A 24,075-nucleotide genomic window follows, 5' to 3' on the forward strand; every position below is an offset into this window, starting at 1 on the left:
CAGTCTTGAGTGGCCGAAGGACCAACTAATATAAACTTCATGTGAAGTGCGGTACCTTGACTTTGGAGTTTAATTCGTTCTGCTATCAAGCTCGTAACGCAATGTATAGACCACGAATGTGAATAACGCTGTTGCCTTTCTCCGCTTCTCTGAAATGTATGTTGAATTTTGAACATTTAAAGGGCATTATTTGTCTTTTAAGCAGCGGGGAAATAAAAGTGTGAGAGAATATTGTGACTAGAGTGTTCCCTTTTTTCATATTTATATCATGCATAAGTCCCCATATTGTGGGATATGCTTTAAAAAAATGTTGTGGGAAAACAAACACTTCCTCGCCTAAAAAAAATAAAATGAAAAAGAAAAATTCATTCAAACCTATTACAAGGAATAATATGTACATAGTGTACAGTACTATTGTGCATTATTGTATGTTTAAGAGTTTTGAAGGTGTTTGGTAGAGATTAATAAGAGTGTGGGGAAGATTAATCAGTGCCCGGGGAGATTCATACAGCTTTAAGATATGTATAAATAGTCCCAAAATGATGTGGTTGAGACTTGGCGGATTTCACCTCTTGTAGGGGTGGGCTGGAACCTAACCCCCATGACAAACGAGGGATTAGCGTATTATAAGTAAACAATCATGCTATGCTGCTGCTTTGTTGCTACATTTAAATAAATAAAAAGAAGTAGCATTGTTTTACGCACCGTTTCCAAAATGCAGCCGTGCATGTTGTCGCGGAGGGATTTAGGATATTTGCTGACGTGGAGGCGTCAGCTTTGCTTTTGGAAGCTCGCGCTCTATAAGCAAAAGCAGCTGGAGGCTTTTAAAATATCCACACGACAGTGGCTGCAAACACAAACACACAAGCGCTTTGTTCACGACACAAACATCTCCATTGAAATCGTGTCGGATCGCTTTGTCGGGATCGATGCGAAATCTACTGTATATCAAAACAATAACATGACTTGCTGTCTTTTACAAGGGACAACTGCACTTCATAGTCAGTGGTGGGTGGTACGTTTTTTACTCGAGCACATTTTTTGTTTTCTTCTTACCTTTACTTCCGATATTTGGAAAGAGATACAATACATGTGCTGTACTTTCGACTAATTTGTTAAAAAGGGCTGGTTACTTTTTTTCCACCATCAACTATGGATGGGTCCACCTTACATGTCAGAATGTGTACTTACCGGTATTTTCTTTTACCTGAGTAAAGCAATGAAATGAGTACTTCTACTTTTAGCAATCCTTTTGTTTTACACAAGCATCTGTGCCTCGACTTCAGTGCAGAAGTGTGAGTACTTTGGCCTCCTGTTCCCAGTTCCTAAAGTATGTGGGGTGAAACATTTCCTCGACCCTCGCCCCTTAACGCTAATGTCGATGAGCTAGCCTGCAGCTTTTAAAAAAGGACGAGCGAGCGAGCGAGCGTTTAAATTGCTTTGACCCGGCGCTCGGGTCTGTTTGTTTGCGTTATTTATGACATTGCCACTTAGCGTGGGGTCTGACTGAGACATTAGTTGATAGCTATTCAACGCCAGCTATGACACATTTCTGGAATCTTAAAACCATTTTTTTTTTTTTTAATAAGGTGTTCAATTTGTAAGCCAAATCACTCATTTAAATGCCATTAATCTGTTCCAGCTCCAATCCCCCAAAAAACGCCCGCAAATGTTTGCAATGTGTTTTATTAATAAGAAAAACAGCGCTATATTTTATTTATTTATTTATTTATTTGTCCTGTTCGGCTGTTCGGTAGGTCCAGCAGAATGGAAGATCTGTATCCCTTTTATGCCGGAGCGGTTTTACTGTGTCACAATGGAGTTATTAAGCTGCCGCTGTGGTTTCTTAGTTTTATAATTGATGTTTATTAGGAATCAGAGTCGAACAGAACAAAGTTTCCAGAGGGGAGTGAGAAAAGAAGACAAAAGACAAAGCACTAATTGTGAACAGGATGAGAAATGTAAATCATTACATTATCTACAACAATGAAAACATTCGATATGAGCGTCGCATGGGGCTGTAGTGCGACCTCCTGCGAGGGGAGGCCAGGGCAAGCTAGAACAGGACAAGGACAGGAGAAGATCGGGCCCAGGGGTCCGCCCGAGAGCCGCCCGGCGGACGGGACACGACCCACGGCGAGGGACCGCCGGGCCCACCGAGGCGCCCCGATAACCGGGCACCCGGAGGAGGCCGCAGTAACCCGATGCCACCCTCCCCTCCGCAGCCAACTCCCCCTCTTAGCATGTTGCTGCTAATTCTCACTTAAAGATCACCTTTGCAAGTATTCCCTCCTTCTTTATTATTTACTGTTCAATTTACATTGGGCGCAGGTTGTTTTGATGAGCGTTTTCTTTTGTTTTTGTTTATTTTCCCAATCGATGACTCCCATGGCTTTTCGCTGGCTCCTGCGAGTGAAAAGCCTCCTGCCCGGTATTCTCTTGGTATTCCGCGGCTGCTCCCCTTTAGCTCCCAGCCTCTTATCTAAATCTCCATTGGGACTCGATCCGATAATGCAGGTCGCTCGCCAATGACAGGCCTAAAAGGCATCCGGGGAGTTAGAGAAAGAGAGTTGTTACCGTGATGGATGCATGGTGAAAAAAAAAAAAAAAAAAAAAGCTTGCAGAGGTAATGAGCAGCTTGATATGAAAACGAGTGTGCATCTGTTGTTTTGTTTCCCAACACTCGCCGATTTATTTTAAGAGCCGCGGGCTGCGATACATCAGCGCCAAATACTCGCCACATGCTCGAGTGTTGGAATAAAGCCACGTGTGCTCGCCCCACTGTCCTGTTTCTAAAAAGTTCTTATTAGCAGGCTTTACAGTGGCGTATATTCTTTGATGTGAAATTCAGATTTCAAAAAGATTTTACTGGAGTGGGTTAAACAGTTTTTGGTCAGGACTAGTTTTTCTGTTACTACAAAAATGTATGGTTTTCTATTACTTTGTAGTACGTTTCCTTCGATGTGAAATGTGGATCTATTTTGAGCCTTACGTTTTTCCTGGATCGGGTTAAGGGGTTGTTGGTAACGAATGCGATCTTTTTTAACAAAAAACAAAAATATTGCATTTTCTACTCATTTGCAACGCATTTCCTTGGATGTGATTCTGTTTAAAGCCTTACATTTTACCGGATTTGGTTAAGCGGTTGATGGTAAGGCGTGTTTTTATGCACTATAACAAAAATTCATCGTTTTGTACTGATTCACAACGTCCATCCATCCATTTTCTTCCGCTTATATGAGGTCGAGTCGCGGGGGCAGTAGCTTTAGCGGGGACGCCCAGACTTCCCTCTCCCCAGCCACGAGGCGTTCCCAGGCCAGCCGAGAGACGTAGTCTCTCCGGCGTGTCCCGGGTCGCCCCCGGTGGGACGTGCCCGGAACATGAGGCGTCCGGGAGGCATCCGAATCAGATGCCCCAGCAACCTCATCTGGCTCCTCTCGATGCGGAGGAGCAGCGGCTCTACCCTGAGATCCTCCCGGATGACCGAGCTTCTCACCCGTTTTCTAAGGGAGAGTCCGGACACCCTGCGGCGGAAACTAATTTCGGCCGCTTGTATCCGGGATCTCGTTCTTTGGGTCACGACCCACACCTCGTGACCATAGGTGAGGATAGGAACGTAGATCGATCGGTAAATCGAGAACGTAGATCGACCGGTAAAATCGAGAGCTTCGCCTTTCGGCATCACTGCAGACGCCGCACCGATCCACCTGTCGATCTCCTGTTCCGTTCTTCCCTCACTCGTGAACAAGACCCCAAGATATCTGAACTCCTCCACTTGGGGCGGGATCTCATCCCCGACCTTATTCGCAATGTTTTAGCCATAATTTCTTTCTGGAGTGGGTTAATAAGTTGTTGGAAAGGGCGTATTTTTAGCTAAAACAACAATGTATGTATGTCCTCAGATAGGAAATCCTGATAACGTCTCATGAATGTGAGACTGCGGCGTTTGCTAACTTTGTGGCTGATGGCGGCGCCGTGCAAAGTGCTGACTGGCCCACATACACAGTGTTGTGTTCAAGGGCATTCGGACAAAAGGATGTTGAGACCGACCTCTGAGCCTCGTTCACCTTGAATATGTTTTTATCCTTGCGGAGGGAGTGGGTGCTTTGTACGAATCCCTGCCAGGGAAAATGGCATGAAAACTCGCTCGTGGCTCAGGTCAGGTTGCAGGGATCGACCGGCCGTCCCAGGAGGCAAAGTTTGTAGTGTGGCTGGCAAAGCGTCGAGGCCATCGATACGGAATTTTCTCGCTTTGTCTCGGCATCATCTGATTCACGCTTCGTTATTAAAATCACTGAGAAGAGTCATTTGTACGGACGCGCCCTTTAAGGATGGCCCAACCTGTTCTTAGCCTCCATCTTGCGTCCCATCAAGGCAGTAGGGGTGGCGCCGACATCGATTCAGAAAATGTCCCGTTCTCCTACGATCACAATGGCAATGCTGAATCTTTAACTTGGACACCTTTCAGACTATTCAATTAGGAAAGTATCACAAGAGAAGTATCCAATAATTTGATTTGCTGTATGTGATGTTTACATTAGAAAAACTGTGAAGAACTGTGAATTTCCCATTCCCGAATGATCACAGTGCTACCAACTCTCGCTCAGTTCGAGTCAGGAAGAACCATATTTTTTTGCAAATAAATGCCACCAATGCTTTTAGAGGATTTGGAAACTGGGGGTTGTGTTGTCAGTAGTTTAGTAGACTAAAACAAATGTTAATTTTAATCAAAAATCCTGAAAAAAAAAAAACCCAATCATTTTTCAGTGGTCTGTTTTTTTTACAGAGCCTTATCATTGGCGGTTTTCTTTCAACTCTTTCAATTTTTGATCGCATAATCTGTATTGCGATACCGTGAGCAATTCGGTTGGCATCGGCACTACCGCAAGTGACTGTCTGTGATTCTCAGCCTTACTCGACTTCAAATCAAACTTGAATGAGCATATCACGGACCAGTCCTCCCACTGCGACGACAAAAATACGTCCGTTCAAAACAGTTGACTTCTTTTTTCTCGGCTGAGCGTTCCGAATTGATCCACACCCCGGGTGTCTTTGCGAGCCCACACTTTTTATTTTTAGTCGTCTCTCTTTCCGCCCTCGCAGCTCCCAGCACGCCTCCGTCCATCCATCCATCCATGTCGCTGTACGAGTGCTACCACTTCCACGCCTTAAATGAACCTTAAAAGCCTGATTGGGTTTCTTTGTCCTCGTGGAGGTAATACAATGTGCGGTCTGAGTGTGTGCGTGTGTGCTTGTAATGCGATGCAGGCTTTTAATTCAAGCAAGGGGATGGAGTCAGCAGGTGGAGGTCACGACCCCTGCTGGAGGACACACTTGTAACCTGACAGGAAATTGATTTGGAAGTAAAGTAGAAGAAGAACCCGTCTGGCGGGTTCTTCTATAGTTAAAAAAAAAAAAATAGTTAAACCCCCTTTGACTTGAGTGCAATTTAAATTTTGACCCAAAACTGAGCACTGAAAATCATACAATTTGGAATTAGAGCAAAACATTTGCAAAAATACGTCCCGAAATATCGTTCCACTTGACTTCTGAGAATGTTCAAACGTTCCAACCTTCAAAATGTCATTGAAGTCATTGTGTCTCGAATGGAACGATCCGCCACGGAGTCAAAATGTCAGCACATTGCGCATTGGTTAGCTAGCAACTTTTTGCGGGATCTTTTTAGAGAGGCAGAATGTTTCAAAACGGCGAAATTGGACAACGTTTCGAGTGTCAACGGTTAGACTTAAAACAGCGGACGGACGCAGCGCTCACGTCCCGCCGAGGTGGTTTTTGGCGCTGGAGCGGCAGCGGTCATCTCGCAGGTGGTGATGGTGAGGATCAAGAAGCTATCTCAGCGCCGCTTCCAACCCGATCGATACAGTCAGAATGAAGCAGTGGCCGTAATCAATTAGCTTTACCGCGGCCAGTAGGAGGTGAAAAAAAAAAAAAAAAAGAATCTAATGTTGTGTATGGAATCACCCTTTTGTCACTATAAAGTGCTCTATATAGTAGGGCCGGGGGATTATGGATTTATGCCGATGTTTTGAAACATTGACTTAGCTTTGTTTTCTTAATTGGGACAGAGCAGTAGAGTCTTGACATTTTAGAAATGAGTACAAATATGCCACATTGTTTTTCAAAGCAAAAAAAGGAGAAACAATCGTTGATCACAAAACTCAGTTTTGTTCATTCTTGCATGACAACCACACGAGTAGACATGTCTGTAACTTCCTGAAAAAAATTACATGTCCGAAGAAGATGTTAAAAAAAACTCATTCCCTACTCTCTCATCACATTAATTTTTGGGTGAATTTATTTAGTGGCCTATACTGTATATATAGCCCACTACGTAAAAATCGCTATATAGTGATTCGATAGTAAACAGCCTCACACTTTGCTCAGCCGTTAAGTAAAGATGCCAGATAACAACAGTTGCAGTCGGCTTCGTAAAAGGTTTACGTTACCATTTTTGGCCTAAACCCCCCCGCCAGCATCACCATATCTGCCTCAATTTCTTATTCTAAACACGCACACACAAATACATCTAAATACAGACCACACACAAACACACACGCACAATCCCTCAAGCATCAGCCGTGGAATTGAAAAACCTCTGCAGAGAAATAATGGAGCTGCGGCCAGCCTGCAGTAGTAATGTGTTAGTTTCCGTGCGTGCGTGTGTGTGTATGTGCTCGTGTGTCGTCATCTTCAAGGTGGGAAATGGAGCCGTGCGCTCCCAGATTGAACATGCGGGTGAGAAACGACGTGAGCCGTGATTGGCTGTTTTATTTTATACCCTTTCTTATACAGCGGTGCCTTAATAACACACAAATCACATTTTTCCCGATTGTAATGAAATTACAATCGGGAAAAATGTTCTGTTGCAGCCCCCCCAAAAAAACAACAAAAATGTGTGTAGTGTTTTTTTTATTTGAAAAAAAAAAGCACTTTGCAAGATTTTACTTTATAGATATATACAGCAGTGACATAATTCATAGAATGTGAAGAATTAAAAAGTTTTGACCTTTTTTTTTTTTTTTTTTTTTTTTGCTTAGATTTTATGGCCATTGTGCTGCTCCTTCTGGGCAGTGTGATACAGACACAGAGGAACACGAAGAGTTTCACAACTTACTCAGTAAGCTGCAATTATATCCGTTGTTTTTCGCAGAGGATAAAGAATATATGCCTGTGAATATGATTTGGTCTGTCTACGTGGTTTGCTCCACCGTTTGTCTTCAAACATCCGTTGCTTAGAGGGCGGCCACACCACAACCTTGACGCTATTTGTTAGCCCGTCTGTGTTTGTTATCATTAAGCTAAGCTGACCTTATTAAGGCAAAGATTTGCGGTTATTTTAAATACACAAACTATGTCATTCTCTTTGTTTCATGTTTAGTTTGACAGTCAACTTCAACGAGGAGAGCGAATACACAGCTTGAAGCCTCTTTTTCAAAGAATTACTCACTGCAGTGGGCCCCCGCATACTCACAATTCAGCACCTGCAGATTCACCTATCCGTTGATTTTTTTTTTCCCACCATTTTCTTTTTCAATTTTGAATTTCTTTTCTGTTTATTTTTATTTTTTTAGCATCCCCTAAAACACTTATTGGCTATTTATTCAAAAAAAAATTGTGTGTGGGGGGGGGGGGGGGTTACATTTTTAAAAAAAGCAATGTTTGCCAATGCAATTAGAACGGCTGTCAATTATCTGCGGATTTTTGCAATTTACGGTTTGGCCCGGTCCCGCTGCATGTGCCGAACTGCTGTTTGTTGTGTAAGTAGTCAACGCCAAATACTCTATACGTAGTCCACTATGTAAAAAAATCCCTTTATGGTAACTCGGGAGTAGGGAATGAATGACGCACCACTAATATGCATTTTTAGTGAAGCGTATAGTCCACTACTGTTTATAAAAAATCCTTATATAGTGATTAGAGAATAGTGAATGAGTGAGCGATTCCGAACACAAGCAAAGTTTGCGCGTCGGTCATAACGGCCAGTTGCTAAAGAGCTTAGCTTCCGATGAAGTAAAGAGGATTGTCTCGGAGCTGCTTTATATGCAGATGTATTATTACGTGCGTAGATGAGCACATGGGGAAAAAATATTGTCCACGACCGTCTGACCTTTAGATGGATCCCAATTCATAGATTGATCGACGCATAGATAAGGTCCCCAGCCTGGTTTAGAGTACGGAAGTCGTGTATGTTGTAGAATTTGAGCTGATCCAAGAAGTCTGCATGTCTATGTGGGCAAAAATCTGACGCTTAACGTGTTTTTTCAGCATTTGCAGCCAGACAGAAACCACCACCCCAACTTATTCAAACACACGCCGCTATTTTAAAATGGGCCGGCTGTGAGACTTCACGTCAGGAAGTAGTATGGGGGGGGGGGGGGAAATAGAGGCGCTGAGAGAGCGTAGGAGCGCATCTGAGCAGGAATAATACTCACTAAACACCACACTGAGTCAGGTGAGGACGAGAGGAAGAGGAAGAGGAGGAGGAGGAGGAGGAGGAGGAAGGACGCTAACTTAGTAGGTGATGCTAAAAGTCAGACAATTTCAGCAAGGCCGATGGTGTCGTTGTTGTTTTATGCTCATTTTACGGTTTTAAGTCTTAAAGTGAAAGTACGTCCTCCAAAGGATGTAATGAGCACATACTGTATATAAAGTTCTGGCGACTGCTTAAACTACACTTTTGGCTTACTGTCACTGGTGTGAATTTACGTTCATGATTGTATTAAAAATAACATACCTTTGTCATATTCATTGGTTGAGGAATTGAATATTTATTTGGGTTACGGTGGTCCCCCGCTGTTCTTTTTAAGAGGTTGTGTGAGCTCGGAGTTGATCAGTTAGTTCAAAGTGATGAAAGAGATGAAAGCTGCTAGTTAAAAAAAAAAAAAAAAAAGGACACGCGAGTGTGCGCAGTTTGAAGAAAGACACGAGAGTCGGCCCCAGCAAGATCGACATCGTCTCCGAAAGGCCAAGAAGAATGTGACCGGGATTCATGTTTTATGTCTCATAATTGATATGATGTCGAGAGCTAACAATTCTGGTTCGTGGTGAGTTAAAAATGAAGGATCAAAGTTGTTGTTAGTGGACATTATGTGAATCTGTGCTATCTTATTAACACGACACTGCTGTTGCTTTTTAAGGATATTGTGAGTGTTGATCATTTTATGCGATCCATTGATAAATGTTAGTGTATGTGAAAGTGGAGAAGCTTAACGACGTCACGCGGAAGAAAATCAGGACGAAATGTCATATTTTCCCAGTAATGTTTTGCAAATACGTGCGGATGATGTGGACGCAGATATCGTACACACACGTCATACACACATCATACACACGTGTTCCGACAGCTTGAAAGCTTCGCCATGAGTGTTGCGCTTGTCATTAGCTAAAAGGCCCGAGGCTGCAGCGAGACCAGAATAATTATTATGATTATCGTCCCCCAACTGAGCTCCATCTAAACAAATTATGCTCCCGCGGATTAAAATCTGCCGTTTCTAAATGGGGGCTGTGCGATTGATGACATCATCGGCCTTTGCTCTGACCGTGGAACGTTAGTCGGCACTCGTGGACCGTTTTTTTCCGTTGCTTCCCAGTGTCACACTTGGCCTTGTCAACAATCCAAAACACTGTAAATGTATGCTCCTAGTTCATATGAAAACAGAGGTGTGCGTCATTATCTTTAGCAGTTAATCCATTTGACGTTTTGTCTGATTTTGTAATCTCCAACTTTAGCCCTTTAAATATATGACTAATGTCGTTTATATCAAATGGTACCTTTTGGTCATATTGTGGCCACTTTTGACCAATTGAAACCCATGAAAAGTATTTTTTTTCCCTGGTTATTTGCTGGATTGATTCATACAATCTGTAATTCCCAAAAGAGTTATTTAATGGTTTACTGCACTCCAATGGAGCAAATGAATGACAAAGTGAAATAGGTCAATTTGACACAACAGGAGACTAAATAACCCAAATGATAGTTTTGTTGCTAAAATATATTTATTGTTGTTATCCATCTTCAAATGTACTGTTTCTCAACCCTGTCGCTTTCAGTGTCTGATTCACTCGCCGCTCGAGGAAGAAAATAGATTTGGCGGAGCTAAATCGATATATAAAAGGTGTTCACGTTCTGAAGGTTGCGGCCGTGCATATGCCATCAAACTCCAACACGACGCGAGGTGCCACCCCACGGGAAAAAAAATCGATATGCTTTAATTCATGCATGGCACACTATTTATGGTATGGACACGGTCGTCTGGCCGTGTCTCGCAACGCAGTGAGCGACGGCGGAATGGATTGCGCCGACTTTATCATGTCGGCGATCCAAAGCAACGCTGGGCTGATATATGTGGACTTGTATCATGTACAGTAACGTCTTTAAAGTGAAGCGACTGACTGGTGCCTTGAGATGCGAGTGGCTCGACTTACAGGTTTTTCCAGTTACGAGCCGTCGTGCGACCCATTTTCTTGCTTTGAGTTGAGAGAGAGAAAAACTTGAGATACGAGCGCCGTTTTCCGGCTGCCCGATTAGGTCCAGAATTCTAAAACCTTATTCTTCATGTCAGGGAAAATGTACTTTTGTTGGCCTACTTTTTAACAAACAAGATGTAAACAGTTTTCAGGGCAAAATAAACAAAATTGAATGATAATAAATATAATAATAAATGTATCCAACAATTGAAAATGTACTCTTAAGATGTAGCTCCTTGCATGCAACGCACCACACTGCCCCCGGGAGGCCAAGGCGCGTACAGCAGGAACAGCGGATAACAGTAATGGCTTTGTAAAAAAAGACAAACGCTTTTTCCCCCTGACTGTCTGACATAAAATCAGACTAAAGTGGGATTGCCGACATTATTTCTTTTTGCTAACAACAATACAAACATAACTCGTAACAACTCATCAAAACAGAGGCTTCATGCTGTTTAATGTCACTCGCAGTTGAAGTTTGAAGTGTGTTTAGAACAACCGCATATCTTTTCCTTAGGAAGGTTCACTTAGCTTAATGCTAACAAGCAATGAAAACCACCAATGGCATCCTTTGATATAAGTGAGTTCATTGAGTTCTCGAAGTAAGTCCTGCAGCGAATTTCGGTTGAAGTCAAGGCACCACTGTAGAGTGCAGCTCACCTTAAAGGAGACGTTGTGCAGGTTTGTTTTTGTTTTTGTTTTTTTCAAAATTGAAAACAGTTGCCAGTGTTGCTAAATAAGCTCTAACCCCGTTTTTCACTGTTTGAACAAATCACACTTTCTCACTCGCAAAGTCCCGACAGAGGCGCTCGGCGCGTTTGGCGAGACGCTCGGAGGTTAAGCCGCTTGCTGCGGGGCAACTCGCAGAGAGCTGACTGATGGCGGTGCCGTCACATATTATAATGACATTAGAAACAGCCTTTGTGGGACACTTCTTCACTAAATGATGATGATATGGGTTTGATACAATATTTGAAGAAATGCTGCGATAGTATTTTTTAGGTGCTATATAAAATAAAGCAAGAAACATTTCCCCTGTGATTGCAGTTTGCAAGTCGTAGCGTTTCTTTGTGAATTTATTTTTCAATAGTTTTTCTATTTTGGCATTAAAATGTCATTGGAGTATAATTTTACTATTATTTACCCACGACCCAGGTGAGGAAAACTGTTTAAAAAAAAGTATTTTAATTGGTGGGAAAAAAATCAGATACGTATTTCTCTTTCTGTCATGTCATTGTCATTTGTTCTTCGATAAGTGAAGGGAGGAAATCGATTCAAATCAGAAATCAGATTTATGTAAGAAAAAAAAAAAACATTGATGAAAAATCATTTTTGAAAAACCAAAAACGGTTGTACTTTTAAGGGCATATATCACAGACCAAGAGCTAAACGATAGAAATGGCAGAGACGTAACATTGAATTATCTGAAAAGCTGCCATGCGCCACGCAGGAAGCGTCTCTGCGAATTTAGTCCGGGGCGCACATGAATTAAATATATTTGTGTTGCATTTCGGCGTCCGCAGTCATGCGCGAATAGGCGGCGTGCGCTTGTTTTGACACGCAATACACGGCAGCCGACAGCGACACCGACAACAATTTAAAAGCTGCTAACCGATTCTCCGCTGGTGCACTGTCAGCCTGCTGCTGCTACTTATCCCATTCAATTTGTTGTTTTTCCTTCTGCAAATTTCTACCGGCAGAGCTTTGACAGCTGGTTGTTATTTTTAGATGCACGGGCCTCAGCTAATGTTTTTATTTATGGCGACAAGTGAACGCGATGAAGACGTATTGTGCTTTTCAAAGGCAAAAGGTTAAAGCTCTTGTTCTTCTTTCCGCAGGCTGATTGCCGACTTTCATTGGATGCGACGCCAGTAACGAGCTAAAGGTGGGTGCTGCCACTTTTGACCCTTCCGCTGTTTGTGCGTGCGTGTGTGTTGACTTGACGTTGACGCGGCTCGCCTGTTTAGCATTCCGTTAAACGTGCTTGGAGGGCGAGTCAAAGTGACGGCTGCAAAGGGGCCATTTTTCGTTTTTCGCAGTGCAATATTGCTTTGTGTGCCATGTTGAAGGATTTCCCACAGAGCAAAATATACACGACCCATATATAGCAGGTTTGTTCATCCTGGGGGAAATTCACATCTGGTTGGGGTTGTGGGCGTAAACCCAGAAAACTGTCGTGGTAACGCCCACTGGTGTTCTTTGGAAATTCAGCCTCTGAAGCCAGTTTCACTTAGCAACGTGGAATTTGGTCGACAAATCAATCCTGAGGAGACCCACAAAAAGTCTCAAGAAGCCAAGCTGGAAAACACACGGGAAGTCTGCCATTTTGCTTTGAAGTGGCCATTCGGCGTTATTTTGGTGGAATACTAATGATAGACACAAATACCAAATTGTATGTTGCCAAGTGAGCAGCCTTCAGGGGATGAATTTTCTCTTTTTCCGTCTCACTTTTTGCACCATCCACCTTTTTCCATGCTTCCCGAGAAAATTGTTTGGCGAGCCTACGTGTTCGAGGGCGCTTTTAGTTGTAAAGCCACATTTTATAAGATCTCATGTTCAAAAAAGACTTTAAAAAATAAAAAATTTTCCCTCTGGGTCGCGCCTTTCAAAATTGTGCGTATCGCACGCGCCACAACTCCTTTAAGCATCCACCCCCTTCCTCCCATTGGCCTGCAAGAGTTGAATAGATTAAAAAGGTAGATCTGATCGATCCCGAGGGTGCTTATCAGCGACCGGCAGGCTGACGAGCCGATTGCAGTGCGACGCATTCTAATCCTTCAAATTCAGGCCGTAAAAAAACCGAAACGACGACTAACGCTCACACTTTCCCAAACTCTAGATCGTGACTCAAAATGTCAAAATGATCTTTACCACTCGTTTTAATGTGCGGTTCTTGTATCGGAGCTTCATTGGTGTACCTAATGAAGTGGCTTGTGACCACATAGTCAAATATTAGCCTTTCCCTGCGAGCGTCCTATATTTATGTATTTATTTATCTATTTATTTTGACAGTGACAGTGACGGGCGTCTGGCAGACGTGATAAGCGGCAGGTATTAGCCAGCGAGGGCGGGGATTCACACAAAAACGGCAGCAGGCCGAGTTTTAATGCCCTTTACTCGTATTGATTAGCCTGCAGGGCTGACTGATCGGCAGTGAGATACAGGAGAGCTCACATCAATAAAAAGCCGTGGCCATCTTTTTAAAGGCGCGCCGACACACAAAAGGGGAATAAATTACACTTTGGTCCGTTCGGCTGCAAAACCTGTTGGCTGCCTAAAAACCCAGACGAGCAAAAGAAACATTCTGGTGCGTCAAATGCTTTAAAGATGTGACTTAACTTGGAAAACTTCTCATTTTGCGGAAAACTTTTCAACAAGAATTTGAGCTTTCTATTGGAATGAATGGAAATTAAAATAGTAATCCGTGTCATTTGAACCAGGGGCTCTGGAGGCGAGATATTCTGCCGCGGTCTCGAAATCCTGACTCACGTCTCTAAGAACCGAGCGACCCGTGCACACCTTCAAACCAAGCAACTTTATTTCATTTCAAAAGTTGCATGTATAAAACTGTATAAGATATCAATAAAAAAAAAAAAAAAAATCTAAAGTTATTGGGAATTAAGATGAGAACCTGTGTCATTTATACCAGGTTTTCTAAAGCCAAGCTAAATTTCCTCATGGTCGCAAAGAGTGAATGGAATGAAATTGCTTTTCCGGGACTTGGAACGGACGAGACGTACAGCGAGTGGTCCTGCGATTCCGCATGACAATATTTGAAAATGTCAATATTAAAATAAAATTGATTGATTTTTTTTTTTTTAAAAGCAGAAATTGGAATGTAGTAATACATCCATTGGAATGAAGACCAAATTACTTGGGTAAAAATTGGTAATATAAAAAAAAAAAAAAAAAAAAAAAAAAAAAAAATCAGCTTTTTGTGACACAAAAGTAAAATGACAAAACTAATAACACAAATCAAAATAGATTAAATACATTTGAATTCAGACTACATTTGGCTGAAAAATGGGAACAAAAAATTTGTATTGATCATCTTTTATAATATCTTGACGAGGGGTTGAATCGATTTAGTCGACGAATTGACTTCACTGACGTTTATGTTGTAGTTTTAATCGTTTGTTTTTATTTGTTTTCTATGCTTTTCTGTTAAAATATGTCGTTCAATCAATCATCAATCAAAAATGTATTTATATAGCACTTTTCATTCATGGGAAATCCAGCATAAAGTGCTGTATGTACATGATAAAAAAGGAAACTGGTGAAAAAAAGGCTGGGGACTGTTGTACTGTGTGGGGGGAAATTTTTTTATTAAAAAATCAATTAAAATTTAAAAAATTTCGACCGCAAAAAAATGTTAGTCGTTCAAACCCTAATCCTCAAATAAAGTTAATTACACAAAAAATGCAAAACATTTTGAATACATTTAAATTTAGACCTAATGTAAAATCAAGTCACAGAACTATATTTTACGTATTTTTTTACATATTCGCATATGAAGTGAAGAAAGAAAAAAAACCTATTAGATCCATTGGAATAAAGACAAAATGAAATACAAATGAGTTTGGTAAATATATTTCTTTTCAGTTAAGCGACGATGTCACGCAGATTTTCACTCATTGCCGCGTTGCTTCTGCGCATGATATCTTCTTTACTCGTGTTATTCTTCGTCAAATTACACACAAAATACCCCAGCAGCAGAAGTATTGGCCTTTTCCGGGGGGGGGGGGGATATTCAAATATATCAGATAGAAGAATACGCACACAAACAACAAATGTAAGCCCCTGGGGATTAACTCACTGAGGGGAAAGAAGGGAAAAAAAGAGGATTGCCATGCAGCAGTGCAGCTTCCTCTTTGATAACTCACTCATGTTTCATATTTAATATCTTTACTCTGCAGTCTGCGGACACGCACGATTGGCCTGGCTGGACGACAAATCCTCTATTGTCTTTCTCTCTCTCTCTCTCTCGCTTCCTTTTTGTTCCTTTTCCACCTCCTAATTTTCCCAACAGCCTTCAACAACAGGCGCTAATAAGACGGACTGATGCCATCCCACACTTCACTTCACTGCGCCGCCGCGGCATCATCATTGACAGTTTGCAATGCTCAAGTCAAGCTTCTTTTGTGTGTGTGTGTGTGTGTGTGTTTTTTAACGGGCTGTACACTAAACACACACATGCACAAAATTAGACTTTGTTTCACACCCTCCACACACAGACCCCCCACCCGCTAGATATCCTTCCATGATACGTTGAATTCTTTTTTTGTGGATAATATAGGCCTGGGAGTAGGGCTGAAGCTAACGATTATTTGAATAAATAATTATTTATTTGAATAATCGATGAATCGGATTTTTCTTTTTTAAATGTTAAAATTTCCATCCCTTTATTCAAAATCAGGACATTATTTGGAATTGACAGCGCACAAAATGCACAAACATAAATTGATTACGATTCAGTTACTGGTTTTGTCCGTAATGTCAGAAAATAGAAAGTTGTTTGCAAAAGTCTTATTTTGATGAAACACAAAAAATTAATTAAAATTTACTGTTGAGAGGCTGAAATTCAGAGGATTTGGACTATTGTAAGTTAAACAAGGTCGCTAAACAATCGATTATCAAAATCCGTAATTGATTGATTTGCTAATCGATTAGTTGTCAATTAATCATTTAATCGTTGCAACTCGACCTGTTCTTATTTTACAGACAGTTTGCGTTTTTTACAGTTTGCGTTCAAATACCTGTTGCTTAAAAGGATATAAGGCCGCACCATCGATGCTAGTTTTGTTGGCCCGTCTATGGCGTTTTGAATTGTGTGTTGCAACACACGGCAAAAAAAAATAATTACAAATGTCGAGCTATCACTGTATTTGAAAATAATCTGACAATAAGATGGACACGTTCATATGAAATGCCCGAAATGAGGATAAAAGCAACGATGGGGCCCCCTGGTGGCGTGGATGACTGCTGAACTTTGAAGTGTTAAGAGTTTTATTTCCCTCCACCAATAGTCATCCTCTCGTCACACGCTGAGCCGGCAGTTCTTACACTGCCTAACCGCACGTACTTACACACGTGCATGCGCGCGCGCACACAAGAAGAAGAAATATTTGATTTTCCTCACGTCTGGCCCCTTTTTGGTCTTCGTTTGGTTTCTTTGTGGCCGATTGTGCCCCAAAAGAATCACAAACATTTTATTTTTCCTTGAGGCTCAGAGTGTTTCCAGACGTATCCCTTTGGGCAAAACACACACTCTCACACACACACGCACGCACACAGACGCTCTGAAGGGACGCAGGGAGCAACTTGATTTGTTTTCAACACACTACTGTGTTGGTGTGATTTGTGTGTACTGTTTCCTCTGCACGCTTGTCTACTTTGGATGAAAAGAAGCAGCGAGAGCAGCAGGAACCTCGCGTGTGTGACCGCGTCGTAGCTGCACAGAATTTGGGGAGGATCTGGGGGATTTTTGGATGGAACTTTAGGGGGAACCCGAGAAACTCGAAGCCAGCCTGAAACTCCAATTCGAAACCATAACTGCATTACGAAACCCTAATTTGAAAGCCTAACGAACCCAGGCCCGAAACCGTAACTTTAAACCCTAACTTTGAACCCTTACCATGACTTGAAACCTTTCTTTAAAACTGTAATTGTGAGCCCTATTTCAACCCCTAACCCTAATATCCCATACTCTGGCTTGATACCTTAATTTCAAACCATCATTTGAAATCTTAACCCTTGTTCAAAAGCCCGAATTTGAAGCCCTAACCCCTTTCTGAAACCCAAATTTGAATCCCTAGCCCGAATTTGAAGCCCTACAGTACCCCAGGCTTGAAGCCTTCATTTCAAAATATTCATTTGAAACCTCAACCCTTGTTTAATACCCTATAACATTGCCTTCAAACCGTAATTTCACACGCTCTAACCTGAGTTTGAAACCCTAACCCTCACTTCAAACCTGAATTTCAAACGCTAATTTAAAACTGTAATAACCCTTTCAGAGCCATAATAATAATACGGGAGAGGACAGAAAACATCTGCAGCGCGTGCATATTAATATTCACTTTGTGGCGTGTACTGTAATGTAGTGCGGCAGTCGATTATTGTGTCATTTCAACAGTGAGGCGGCAATTGCCATTCCAGACACGAGTGAACCGTGACGGAGGAAAAAGAAAGAATGAACGAAAGCCAGATAAATGGAGAAATGCGGCGTGGAGGTGAAGGAACGGGGAGTATTAATTAAAATGCCAGTTAATTGAGGGTGCCCTTCCAGTTCCTATTTGAGTCAATAATGACATTAGCACAAACTAACGCCCTCTTTTCCCATTTTAAATTGAACATCTGAGATTAGCGCGTGGTAATTAAAAGGGTTAAATGGTGGACAAAGTCATTAAAGTGCGGCAAACGCGTCGGTCAGCGGTCGGATCGGCGACGGCTTTGTTTCGCCTCCGGCTTCGACGCATCTCATTTGGGCAGCCGTTCAAGAATTCGGGCTTCCGCAAAGACGGCGGATCTGGTAAGGAAGAACACATTAGAACGTTTGTGATGGACTAATTGGACGACAACCCGCAGCCAAGTCCAGAATTATGACTTTCATTGTTTTAAAGGATGTCAGAAATCATTGAAAACATGAGGCAACGCTCCCCTCGTGGATTTGAGTCACGATCACGATGTTCTGTTACTACAAAAACGAACAGTCATGCTTTCCAAATGACTCGTATTATTTGTTTTATGCCTGCAAAATAGCCCAACACAAACTGCAGATCGATGCTGAAAAATAAGCGACCAAGAAAATAGCTTTCCGTCCCCCGGTCTTGCTAAATAAAAGCTTCCATGCAGGCTGGCCGACGTCATTGTCATTACAGTGTTGCAAAATTCCAACCTAAAAGCACAATTGCCAACCAATTCAACTCGCAAGTTGAATTGGTTCCTCCAACACGTTGTACCTCAAAATAAGCGTATCTCAAGTCATCTTTCTCCGTTGGAACCAACGGAAATGCAATTAAGCATAAAAACACCAATAACAACATTTGTAACATGTTTTTTGTATTCATTATAAACGGCACTCTTAACCGCAATTCATTAAAAGAACACCAGAAAGACAAAGATGGGAACGTGACAAGAACGTTTTCATACACAACAAATCTGAATACATTAACAGTGAACAGTGAAAGAGGAAGCATTTGAAAAGGAGAAAAGGAGAAATGGCAATGTAGAAACATTTGTAGACGTTTGGAAGAAAATGAGAACATCAGAAGGATGGGGAAGAAAACGTGGAAAATGAGAACGGGGTGAGCGTGGAAGGAGGAGAAAACCAACGGGAAAAATCGAATGTGGGGACGTGAGAAAGTGACAGCAAAGAAAATGAGGACATGAGGATATAGGAATTGGAGATGGAGAAGAAAAGGGGCGAATACAACAACACAATAAAATAAAAAAAAAGGAAAAGATAAGCACATGAGAAAAGGAGTATATAAGAACACAAGAAAAGGCTGTATAAAAACGACAACAATGGAACATGACAAGACGAGAACATTTTCAAATGGGGAACGAGAAATGAGAGCACGAAAAATGAGAATAAGAAACTTGGCATAGAAGGAGAGAATCAGAAGAGAATAGGAATAAGAACATTTGAATATGGATGGATGAGAAAACGGTAACATGAGAACGAGAAACGACAAAGTGACCACGTAAGAACGGAAAAGATCTCACATGGGAAAATGACAACAAAGAAAATGAAAATGAGAACGTGAGAAAATGAGGAAATGAAAACCCATCCATCCATCCGTTTTCTTTACCGCTTAGCCTCGCGAGGTTTCGCGGGCTGCCGGAGCCTAACCCAGCTATCTTCGGTTTGAAAGAAAAGAAAAAGTGGGAACGGGATCAAATAAAGAAAATAAGATGATGAGAACATGACTATGACACCCGTTGGGAGACAGACAACACATGGAACGAGACCAAAGAAAAAGAAAGGACAAAAACGAGGAAATGACAACGTGACAAAATATAAAGCACGAGAAAACGCCAATCGAAGAAGCGGAGAAAGCTAAGGCGAGGTTCGCGCGTACGAGCCGTTAACGTCAACGCGCGGGTGGCCAATCGAAGCGGATTGTCGTGTCGTCACATGACATTTGCGTTCATCGCAACGACGTAGTATTAACGGAGTCACGTGCGTGTGTATGTATATGTGTGCGTGCACGCGGTGGACGCTTATGGGTGCTAATTATAATTAGCACTCGAGTTGCGCTAATGGCTCAACGCTAATCACCTACATCCACGCACTCATTTAGTCTCACACACCAACACACACACGCTAACAGTCAGACACAAAACAGTCACACACACATACATACAAACAGTCACACACACACACACACAAAATAACTTTGGATTGGTGAGTCAGCGCCGCTAGTGTGTCATTAATACCTATTTACATGAATGCTGAGAAAGCTTAGAAGCTTTTTCTAATCAAAAAAAAAAAAAACACACACACTATTGGTTTCCCAATTGAAAAGCAATTAGGCCTCAGGTTTCGCACTAAATTGTGCAACAACTTTCAAGCTTTTAGGAGACTAGCACACAAATGAGTCACCCGCAGTGAACTCCCAAAGCGCTGCTCCGTCTGTGTGTGTGTGTGTGTGTGTGTGTGCGTGTGTGTGTGTGTGTGAGTAATGTAAGAAAAGGATACAAGTACAAAGGAAAGAGACGACAACTACACGGAACATTTTTGAGAACCCAAGTATGAATACTGGAAGATGAGATGAGAAAATGAGACTAAACACAGACAATAGAAGACAGAAAACATAAAACAGGAGTACAGTACAACACAACAAAATGAGCAGATAATACCAAGAAAATGAACATGAGAACAAAAAGAGGATGAAAGAACATGAACCAAAAAAAATGCAATACGGGATCATGTGGAAATTAAGATTAGAATGAAATATGACAACTCTGCGATTGGCTGGGGGGGGTGCCCCGCCTCTCGCCCGAAGATGGCTGGGACGGGCTTCCAGCACGCCCGCGACCCTCGTGAGGATAAGCGGTGCAGAAAATGGATGGATGGATATGGCAACTAGACTAAATGAGACCGTAGCAAAATTAGACTGCGGGACGTGCTCGTTCCCGTGGCTCTTTGGCCGGGTCGCATCTCCGAGTTTTTTTTGCCCCGTTATCACATCGTGTCCGATCAAAAGAAGTACACAAAATCAAAACAAATTCTCCAGCGTTTTTGCATCTCGAGTCTTACAGACAAGCTCGCGGGATTTGTTTTGGCGGGTGGATTTTTCTTTTCTACAGTAACAGAAAATCTCATTATAAACCTCACATGACCTGGTTTTGATTTGGTTTGTATTTCATCCCCGGGATAGACACAGAAGGAAATAGAGCGCACATCTGGAGAAGGAGCTCTGAGGTTTGAGTCCGAGTTCGCACCTGGATCAGGAGATGGTGACGATAAAGTTTCCATGAAAAAATATATGCAGATATTTATGTTTCCGTGGTCTTTTTAACCCCTTTTACCCTTTTCAACATGGCACGCCCCACCTCTGAGCTAATAATTCAATCTTAACAAGGGAAATGCTCATATTTAGCCTAATGTAAACGTACCAGGTTGCCATATACTCTGACAATTGCGCAACTGGTGCGCCTCAGTTTGGCAATCCCTGTACAGAGGTGTCTTGACAGTGTATTTAAAACCACATAGTAAGTTTGCCTTATACCAAAGTCGGCTCTCTTAATTCTAACAAGCAATGCAAAGTGCCACAGATGGGCTAACGAATAGCATTTGACTGGTAGTGTTATAACCCTTAAAGTAAGGGATATTTGAACACAGTGGAGCAAAACACATAGACAGACAATATAACAATATTTACAAGGATATATTAGAATCAGAATCATCTTTATTTTGCCAAGTATGTCCAAAAAACACAGAAGGAATTTGTCTCCGGTAGTTGGAGCCGCTCTAGTACGACAATAGACAGTCAATTGACAGAGAATACTTTTGCGACATAAAGACATTGAGAAAAACAGTCACTGAGCAAGCAATAAAAGGTTGCTAGTAATCTGGTAATGCCGGTACAATTTTATTTTTTTATTTGGTGCAAAAAGTGCAGCTTGAATGACTAATATAGGAATACTCCGGTGCAATGAGCATTGCGCAAAGGGCGCCGAGACTTCAAGGAATATATGCTGTTTAAAGTGACGAGTAGTGCGATCATCTGGGACAATGTCGATTGTGCAAATGTTGCAGATACTCGTCAGTCAGTGTGCAAGTGGGGCAGATGCTACTCTGGCCTGAGCGGCCAGTATTGGTCAACAGCAGATATGCAAATAGTGCCGCGTGGCGAGACTACTCCAGTGAGTGCACGAGTAGTATATAATTGGCCCGACAGAAATGTGACAACAAACTCGAGACAAAAAAGACAAAACATTGGCAGCATGTTGCAAAGGAATTGTTTAAGAGGTTAATGGCAAGAGGGAACAAGCTGTTGGAATGTCTGCCAGTTTTAGTTTGCATTGATCGGTAGCGCCTACCTGAAGGAAGGAGCCGGAAGAGCCGGTGACCAAGATGTGGAGGGTCCGAGAAAATTTTGCACGCTCTTGTCTTAGTTCTGGCAGCGTGCGAGTCCTCAAGGGTGGGTAGGGGGGTACCGACAATCCTTTCAGCAGTTTTGGTTGTCCGTTGCAGTCGGAGTTTGTCCTTTTTTGTAGCAGCGCCAAACCAGACTGTGATGGAAGAACACAGGACTGATTGGATGATCGCTGTGTAGAACTACCTCCACAGATCCTGTGGCAGGCCGTGCTTCCTCAAAAGCCGCAGGAAGTACATCCTCTGCTGGGCCTTTTTGAGGACGGACTTGATGTTGATCGGCAACACTTCAGGTCCTGAGAGACTGTAATTCCCAGGAACTCGAAGGTCTCGACGGTTGACACCAGGCAGTTGGACAACGTGAGGGGCAGCTGTGGCGAAGGATGCCTCCTGAAGTCCACGATCATCTCTAGAGTCTTGAGCGTGTTCAGCTCCAGGTTGTGTCGGCCGCACCGCAGCTCCAGCCGCTCCGCTTCCTGTCGATATGCAGACTCGTCACCGTCTTCGATGAGGCCGATGGCAGTGGCGTCATCTGCAAACTTCAGGAGTATATATTCTTTATCCTCGGCAAAGAATGACTGAATTGTTCAGTGTCCTTGTTCTTTTTTTTTTATATACTGCCCCCAGGTGGCCAAGGTGCACACACCAGGAAGGGCAGCTCAATGGCCATTGAATTAAAGCAAAACAAAAGGCAAAATGTTTATTTCTTCGGATTCTGTTTACTTATATCATTACTCTTGTTTTTATAAAAAAAAATTATCTGGCAGTCGGGTGCTCCACACTTTTGGAATCCCTGCACTTGACCCTGAAATGCGAGCGTGCCACTTAAACAGTGGCGTGTGAATTTCCAGCTTTGTTCGGACACATGTGGTGTCGGTTAGTGAGGTCGCGACCCCGCCGCTGCAACCTCTTGAACCTCCCCTCAAAACTCCCTTAGCGCCGTGCGGTCTAATGTTAGCCAATGAATCACAAACGTCTCGGCCAACTCGTGACTCCAGCCACCCGAGGGACACACACGTACACATATATAAATATACACGCGCACACACATTGTCGACTGTAAAGCGACTCTTTTGAGTCATGTGTTGAAACACAGGAAGTAGGCGGGTGAAAAAGGGCTTGCTCGCCCGAGGGAGTCGTTATCTCGTTTGCTGCACAGCTCACTTGCACGTCTGGCCAAGTCTGAGGAGGAAATAAATGCATCAAAATGGCGAATTCAACAAAATGGGCCCTCACACACACACGCACACACACACACACACACGCAGAATTTGACACGTGCCACAAAGTATTGTGTTTTATAACAAGTCATCAAATTGTGCCGCCATGCTCGGCCCACATGCCATGACAAATTCTGAAATTCTTTGCAATTTAGACTTGTCCATCTGTCTAGTATAAGTGCTTCAAATTTGGTATGGAATGGTCGTTGGAGGGACCCCCGAGAAAAGCAAAATGGTAGACGTCTTTGTCTTTTTGGTCACGGTTTCTTCAGACTATTTTGTGGGTCTCCCCACCATAGACAATCCAATGACATTTCATGTCGCTAAGTTCTACTGGCTTCAGGGGTTGAATTTTCCGATGCTATTGATACGACAAAAGTTGGTCTTTGAAGCACTCACAGAAAATGACCCAAAAATGGCCACTTCAGACCAAAATGGAAGACTTCCTGCGTCTTTTTTGTCATGGCTTCTTGAGACTTTTTTGTGGGTCTACGCATGATAGACAAGAGTGTTGAATTTCATGTTGTTAAGTGAAAGTGGCTTCAGGGACTGAATTTTCAAATGATTCCAGTGGCCCAAATTTGTCTTTGGAAGACCGTGAATAAACAAAATGACCGTTGAGAAGCAAAATGTCACATTTCCTGTCTCTTTTCTTTTCTAAACGTTTACCACTCATGATAGGCAAGCCTACCAAATTTCATGTTGTTAATTGCGACAATCTTCAGGGGCTGAATTTTCAAATGATTCCCATGTGGTGCTTTA

General features: G+C 42.4%; 1 protein-coding gene across 5 annotated transcripts in view; it reads left to right on the forward strand.

Moving 5' to 3' along the window:
- cdh11 (cadherin 11, type 2, OB-cadherin (osteoblast)) overlaps positions 1–24,075 on the forward strand; it is a 70,154-nt gene that overhangs the window by 21,247 nt on the left and 24,832 nt on the right. For 2 of the 5 annotated variants that reach the window (XM_061690997.1, XM_061690999.1), the window contains exons 1-2: positions 8,919–9,065; positions 12,327–12,373. The gene's annotated coding sequence lies outside the window, so the exon portion shown is untranslated. Of the gene's footprint in view, positions 1–8,467; positions 8,536–8,918; positions 9,066–12,326; positions 12,374–24,075 lie in introns of those variants that run through there. The other 3 variants (XM_061690998.1, XM_061691001.1, XM_061691000.1) reach the window with 2 other exon arrangements.

The sequence above is a fragment of the Phycodurus eques genome, chromosome 11 (assembly GCF_024500275.1).
Source record: "Phycodurus eques isolate BA_2022a chromosome 11, UOR_Pequ_1.1, whole genome shotgun sequence".
NCBI classification, from domain to species: Eukaryota; Metazoa; Chordata; class Actinopteri; order Syngnathiformes; family Syngnathidae; genus Phycodurus; species Phycodurus eques.